Source organism: Haliotis rufescens, unplaced genomic scaffold (assembly GCF_023055435.1).
Source record: "Haliotis rufescens isolate VD_foot unplaced genomic scaffold, xgHalRufe1.0.p SCAF_6, whole genome shotgun sequence".
Taxonomy (NCBI): Eukaryota; Metazoa; Mollusca; class Gastropoda; order Lepetellida; family Haliotidae; genus Haliotis; species Haliotis rufescens.
In genome coordinates, this window is record NW_025964334.1 from 37,145,479 (window position 1) to 37,154,014 (window position 8,536).

The window sequence follows — 8,536 nt, forward strand, 5'->3', positions numbered from 1 at the left end:
ATATAGTCACGGCAAGCATTGGTTGATGAAGACCTATTCTACCTGGAGGGCTGAGGGCTATCGTAACTTAAATACTTTATACAGATACACCGCTAAACGGAGTAAAACATTAGTGTTTGTTGTTGTTAATGAACTGACAGAATTTTTTCAACATTGATATTGATAGTTATAAGTAGGTAAATATTGTTCTCGAATTAAAGCATGATGTGGACACAAAAACAATATATGATATTCGTCTCCTACTTCACAATATGGACATAATATGTCTATCGGGTAAACATTTTTGTACATGTTTATCGTTGTCATTTTAAAGTAATTGGTTTAAAGCTCTTTTTACCTGGACAGATCTAATACATTTTACATATTTTTCAATATTGAACAAGGACGTGAAAGTACAATGTGCGGATACAAGTGTGGAATTGTTAAGATCATGCTGTCATTTTGGTTGTATGTATCCAACAAACGCTGTTTAAATGCTGACACAAACAATTCATTTTTTCCAACTTCTTGGCAAATCCAAACGAAACTAAAACCATGGGAAAATAACAATATTTTGACAGCAGATGCCCAGTTTGCGTAATCCATGTAATATTGTTTCATAAGAAAATAACGATGTTTAATTATCTGTTGCTATTCATGTTTAATATTTTTAGCCAATAGTTAATTACTCTTAATTGTTGATGTATAAACATGAATGACGTCCACACTCTCCCAAGCCTCGGAGTGAACCCAAAAAGAAACGTCAAAATTTTAAAATGACCAAGCAGATGTTACATTTTCAGCTGACATGTTTTTTCCATGCCACAGGGATTTTTGAGACTTCCAAAAACCTCTACAATCCTTTTTTTAGCAGCCTCTGCTTATGTCTTTTACTACTTTAAGGTCATATGCTTGTTTACAAACTGCCTGGAAATAGTGTTTAATGTCCATATATTGTTTACAATCAACAGCAAAGTTTTCTATGTATAGTCAAAAGCATATTTTTCACGCTTTAATTGTTGACTTTGACGGTCGAACCACTTAGGTACCTTTTGTTGTTTGGAATGTGGCATACATGCATCTTTCTTGTTCTTAAAATTTAAGTCTTGGAATGAAAATAATGTTCACATGATACTTATCCAATGACAGGGGTAGTGGGGTAGCCTAATAGTTAACGTCGGATATATTTTTTAAATATTTTTTTGGGGGGAGTGTGTGTGGGGGGGGGGGGGGGGGGGGGGGGTAGGGGGTTGGGGGATGGAGTGAGGGGTTGCCTCAAAAGGAAAAAAACAGTGATTAAGTAGAAGAAAACATTGCGGTTTGCAATGCAAGTGTCCTTTACGCGGGTGGGCCAACAAATCAGACCTCCGACATACGGCGCCATCATCCATCCATTCTGTTGACTTCGTCATATAAAACTCAAAGTGGGATAATACCCAAACGGGAAATCTTGGCCACGGAACCCGAACAAGATTCAATTTCGTCACCAATTTCCCAATCCTAAAGACCAATCTTTTCTCCAACTGAAGAATACACCTCAAATTGCCCATGTGTGGCCACTCTCAGTGACAAAGTGGCCAGGTCTACGATCATACTGTATCGTCGATTCTTATTACTTTAAAGACCTACTTCAAAGCCAAGATTCAAGGTACAAGTGTCCGTCCCGGAAAACCTTCTGGGACAGGATAATACCAAACATTTACAAAGAAACAAAACAACTTGCAAAGGAGGCTTTAAATGCTGAACAAGTCGGTATTCAACAAAATCAAATTAATTTAAATATGCAATACGTTGATAAATTTATTTAAAAGATGGAATATATTTTTATTTCGAAAACATTATTTCTATGTAAATGTATTATATATTTGAATATTAAATTATAAAAAACAAATTCATTTACAAATTGATAATAAATTAATTAATCAATCAAAATCATGGAATGTATTTTTATTTTGAAAAAATTATATTTGATGTAAGTGCATATGTATTTGAATATTTCATTCATCCAAAACAAATTTATTCAAATATTCTACCAATACATTTGTCATAGCACGAAGTCCCATGTCCAGAGCAACGTCATTGTCTTTCCATTGTTGTTCATTACTTTACTATATATGTGCTACCATTACACTGTTACTAGGGTGTTAGTCAAGCTTGGTATTCCGAGTGCTGGTGTAGGGACGACCTCGAGCAAGATGTGCCGCTCGTAGGAAACGCCCTGAGGTGAGCTGGAGCTCCGCTCACCTCATGTATGCCTGAGCTGGAAGGTCCGCTCATCGCTGTGTTTCTGTTGTCAGAACAGGTATTCCGCTCATTGTGCAATTGTTGTTTATTGTTTACATGTTGTGCATAAGGCGTTCCGGGACAGTGATGAATACATACTGTGGCATGACATGAATCAAGTGATCGTTTAATTTATGCACGTAACTTGACACACCTACACAGTCAGTAGCCAATCAACTGAGAGTAGGATCAAAACAATGTTAATAGTAGCTGTCAATCAAGGTAAGAGGCGAGAAGAACTGCAACAGCCGGATTGTAACGAACCGGAAGAAATAGGTCCGGGAGAAGGCGGCTGTTTCAAGCTGATTTAGAACTCCAGGTTCCCAACCTGGTGCATATGTGAAGTCTCCTCATCCTACGTATACACAGTGCCGTAAATTATCAGTTTATCATAGCTGAGATAAGATACATTGTTGTCCTCGCGTGCCATTATCATCAAGGGAGCCAATCGTGAGAGTATCTTTCTCACTCTCTCAGTGAGGTCTTCAGTGACTCCAAAGTCTTTCATTCCTTTCAGATATTTCCCAGCAGCATCAAACACCTGGCGTGTTGCCTTGAAAAAGAAAATTTGGTTTCTGTCCGGATTTAGAGTTCAACACTGTGTGAATGTTGGGTGGTATCTTACGAGTAATCATCGTCCCAGCATCTTTGTGCAGGATGTCCCTGCACATTGTTTGTTTGTTTGTTAAACGCCGCTCTCACCAATATTCCAGCTATATGAACAGACAATCCAATGAATGATATTATGTGCATCGATTTACGCAATTCGGATACGATGACATGCATCAACAAAGTCAGCGAACCTGACCACTCGATCCTGTAAGTCGCCTATTACGATGGGGTGCTGGAGACCTATTCTTACCCAGAGCTTCAGATGTCCCCTCCACACGCATTTCCACGGACAGTTATCCATTAGGAGCCAGTGTTAAGGTTTTAATGTCCAATTTGTATCTGTAACTACGTGTTTGTCATCACCACACCCGTGTTGGTGGGAGTGCACATCTGAGAATGTTCCACACATACCAAGCTGCGAGGCCATGAGATAATTAAACTACTGTTCAAAGTGGCGTTAAACCCAGCTGTGTGTGTGTGTGTGTGTGTGTGTGTGTGTGTGTGTGTTGTTGTTGTTGTTGTTGAATTCCTCACACAGCAATATTCTAGTATTTTACGTCCGCCTGGAAACAATCGCCATGAGCAACGACCTAAACCGTTGGCGCACGGTGTCATGCTATAAACCTAATCAGTGAGTCTCAACAGCCGTTTAGTCTCCCCTTGCGAAAAGAATAGATTGCTGAGGGATCAACAGTTTTTCACGGATCCCACTCCCATTTATCGTGTCGTATTTCAATGAATATACTTTATATAATATACATTCTTAGTGTGAACTTTAACAAAATCCCTACCTTAAACATTTCTTTATTGCGTGATGTCCTACCCGATACTCTGATATCTTCACTCTTGTCCAAGAGGGCACTATAGTTTTAGGTTCTCAAACAATTATTCATTTGACATCAACCTATTTTCTATAAATATGCCAAGTTTATGAGTTGTAAGTGTTTTCCCCACTCATGAAATAATCCCTTGTCCTCGTGATTAGCTGTTGTTCATGCCTATTAAGGGCACGGGTTGCCCAGTCCTCTGAGGAGCGGCATTTTCGCTGTGCAGTTGCGTCCCTTGGGTACGCTTGAAACCTATGATTGTGGGTTCGAACCCCTGTTCGACCCAATTATGTTTCGAGGTTTGTCAGCACCATACCTGTGCTTGTGGATTTCACCTAAGTGGTAAACGTCGAAGACCCACTTTAAGCTGACACGCCTTGATACAACTTGAGTACAGTTAAAAGCGGCGTTTAACCAAACTCGCTCACTCCTGCCTGTCAAAATAATTCTTAATACCATATGACACGTATTAGCTACATATCTTTGGTGAGGCAAAATCCGTTGTTTCCTTTGCAAAAGAATGTTTTTAATGTATGTTAATAACGCCTGGTTGATATTTTATTTCCAAAGATAAATCCTGAATACATACAGCAATGGTCATGGATAAGAATATGATCGGAATTCAACTGCAGTGCCTATAACCATTCTGGAACCGGGGCATGGAAATGAATTAGATTTCTGGTGAAGAATAGCAGTGATTCCTTCTTCTTCAAATATGCTATCCACCCTACGAGATGTATAACTCTTAAGCCTCGAAAAAAATATTGTATATCTTGTGCGTTACAGCAGTGTCCAAATGTTGAAACTGACATATCAAATTATCTAAAACATAGCCTCAATATTATTGAGGCAAATGTTAAAGACGTAAAGAATTGATCTTTCAGCACAGTAGAGTTGTGGTTCATGTATAACTGTTGAAATGGGTAAAACATGACAATATGGCTGCCGTAGCTGTCATGTTTAAAATCGGATCGGAATTATGTCAGCACTTTCGAGAGAAACCATCGGTGAAATCATTTAATATATACTTCAGTGGGAAAGACTGAGTACGCCTGTGTACAAACTATTGACTTCCTATTTACATTAGTTCCACATTGACAAGGCAAAATAACGACAGATGTTCATTTATGGAGTTACTATCGCTTCTTGTCATTTGTTATTCTCTTGAAACTGCTATGTTATAAACTGTAAATTTCTCATTTAACTCTTCAATGGCTAACATTTTTGTTAGATGACCAGCATGTATTCTTTCGCTTCAAACAGGGGTCTCGTTTTGAAGAGTATTACTTTTTATGTAGATTTTGTGTATAAAATTATATCTATTTGTATGATAAAGAATATTGTGACCCAAAATATTTTTTTTAATTAAGTTTATATTTTTTAGTTGAAGTTGATTTTGTGTATAACCATAGCCAAATGTATGATAAAGAATTTTATTGACCTCGAATATTTTTGGTTGCTTTTGTTTTTCGGATTTTGCAAATATGGAACTACTTTTTAAGTCGCAATTACAAGGGGTGGTGAAGTTTCACTGCGTGTTAGGTAGGGAAAATGTCAAGGTTTTACATTTGTAATGAAATAATTTAATTTTTCTGTAGACCACTGCACTAAAGTATATAATAATTAGGATATTCCATGTGTCGAGTGCAATATCACGTTTCTCTCATCTCGTGAATGAGGGAAAGGAGATATTTAACTCGACACATGGAATATTTTCTAAATATCATATAACATTTCAGCAATTCCCTATCTTCTCTTCGTTTTTTACAAAAATCTCATACTAACGAGGTATTGCATGTTAAAACAATCTCGGATTTGACTTTTACAAATGGCGTTTTGCCCCACATCCACGGAGCTGTTTCTACGCACTATTCATTCATGCATGCCTCTACAGGCCTTAAATGTACTTATACTTGACATGAAGTTCCGCAGATATTACAATTTTCAAAATGGTGACACAATCACCTTTGTTTATGCCACCGACACAGTAAAATCCATGTGGATAATCAAGATCAGAGAGACCAGACCTTTATATTCCCCCCTAACACCGACCTAATTAGTTCTCATTTTATTTTAAATTTGTTTCGACCTTCCGACCAAATTATTCAGTAACATCTGTATACGAAAAACTATATGTCTGTGTCTTCCATAAAAAAAGCATATTTTTCTTCATAAAACCACAAACGTTTAAAAATGAACAGCAACATTCGAAAAAAGGCTACAATATACATGTGGCATGCCTAAGTTAAAATTAGAGGTAGGCCTTTTTCTCAAAAGCGAATCTTACCTCATCAGTCTCAACTCCCTCATACTTGGCGAGTTCCACATCCTTCTTGCTCTGGACAAACCATGTCTCCAGTTCCTTCCCTAAGGCATCACACAATACCTAATCTTGTTCCATCTTTTCCAGGGCATCAGCCAGAGAGAGTGTGAGCGAATCATCGTACTCTGTTATCCCTGGAGGTGGGCACTCCATATTCTTGCTGATTCCATCAAGTCCGGCAGCAATAGTAGACGCATTTAGAAGATATACGTTGCTCTTGGAACTGGGAAGTCTGTTTCCAATGTAAGTTCTGAAAGGACCGCCGCGGATACATGCGTTGCGATTTTCTATTCCCCAGTTAATAGACAAAGGGAAATACTCCTAGCCAATGTTCCTTTAAGAGTTTTATGACACAGAGAGATTTATTATGCTTCAGGATACCAGCAATCCACTGTTTGGCAATTACAGACAGTTTGTCTCAGCATCAACATCTTAGAACACGTTTTCTCCAGATTTTGTCCAGAGAGGAAAATTAAAATGTGTGCTTACTTCATTTTCATTACCAAAAGGACGACACATAAAGGTGACTGTAAGACCTTCTAGATCCGCCTTTTCTAAGCCATATCGAGGCTCTCGATTAAATACTTTGGTGTTGTCACAGCATCAATCATCCCACGACCAGTTTCAGAATGATATCTTTCAACAGAAATATTGGAATCAAAAAGTTCTTATCAAAGTGAAATAAGATTTTGTGGTGTTTGTTCATTACCTTTTGGCAGTATATCAATACCATCAACCACTGTCTGCATGGTTTCGTCAAGGAGTGTAAATTTAAGTTCATGACCAGAATACAGATCAAATCCAAGATCTGCTAATCTTTGAAATTGTTTTATTGCAGCATATCGAGGACATGCCATTTGTGGAGTGTTGTCTTTCATCCACCTAGACTCGCATAACATTTCAGCAACCTTCATACACCCGGGAGCCCAAGGGGTCAGGAAAAATATTCATGTTGCCAAAGAAGTGGTTATTCTCATGGTTCAAATTCACTCGCTCTGTTCGGGGACCAACTGCCAAAGTGCCTTCAATAAAACCAAATTAAATTCAGGATATTGTACAAAACATAACAGATAATCATATTTTCTTTTCGCTTTTGTTTCTTTCACGCAGAGTGTTTACTACAAAACAGGTATCATTTAATAATTTGTGAACAAACGGTATAAAATGAAGTTGGCATAGACATGTATTAAAAAAACCGGTCCTTATTTTGACAACATATAATATACCATATATCTATCTCCTTAATGTTCATGGACATGTCGTCGGAAATAGCTCAAACCATAGTCTTGGTACAACTTAGTTTTCCTAACGTTAAACAGTATGATTAAAATATAGATCAGTCAACACTGCCGCCACATCATAAGATCAACTGATTTTCAGTTTTATATTGTAGTTACCCTCTTCCAGATACTAAGTAGCATGACAACCTTTGATGACGTGACCACGACTCATGCCATTCACACCGCAAAGTGAAAGTCACCACCTCCTGCTTGACTTTTTCCAGCTTCGACATCGTCACTATCCTCAGACTCTGAAGTCATTATGCCAATCCCAGATACAGATACATATATACATACATTCTGTTACCTCATTTAATTATTTATCATATAATCTAACTCCTATATCACAAATTCAAAATTAATGCAAAAGTTTTGTAAAATTAACATGGAATAAATATGTTAGAACCTACACCGAAACGTCGCTCCTAATTGTAATAAAGAAGTTGTTCATCCATATATCCTTACTTAGTACTCCAACTTCTACATGCCTCTCAAAGAAAATATTCTAAACTTTAAATGTTAACTCACTCACTCTTCTTCACTGATCCTCTGTGATCAACTAGGAATGAATATATATATACTCAATCTGCATCATTCTTTCATGTTTCAAAATTGATATGGACTAAGATAAGAACGATGTAATATTATATATAAAATGTGTATGGTTAACATTATTTTGAAAAACGTTTCGTCACTCGGATACTAGTTTTCAATTATGCAAAAACGTTGACTCCAATTACTTCAATTATATTTCCCCTATTACCTGTTCATGTGTATGATTTAAACCCTTTTTAATCAGAGGAAGAAATTGAGTTTGCAATCAAGCATAAACGCAGGTAGAATTACCTCTCACATTTATTATATACAACATCCTCAGGATAACGATAACTACGAAAGGTACAGATAAACAAACATGATCAACATTAAGAATTGATGTGAATCTTTGTACCATGCATGTAAATATAGCTGTGTAGATATATGTATGATTTTTCAGTTTGTGTGTAGTCTGGCAAAAATACAAGAAAGGGTTCATATAATGATATTCTTTGAGCATATATTTTTAGTATATATTTGGTAATTTCATCCCAAAACACATTTCACTGTTTCCTCAAAAGCGTTATTATTTTCAAACGTTTTTCATTCACTTTTCGAATAAATGCGAATTACGAAAAATTATGTGTCATAGATTATATAAAAGTTAAGTAAGTGAAGATAAGATATACAGATGAACA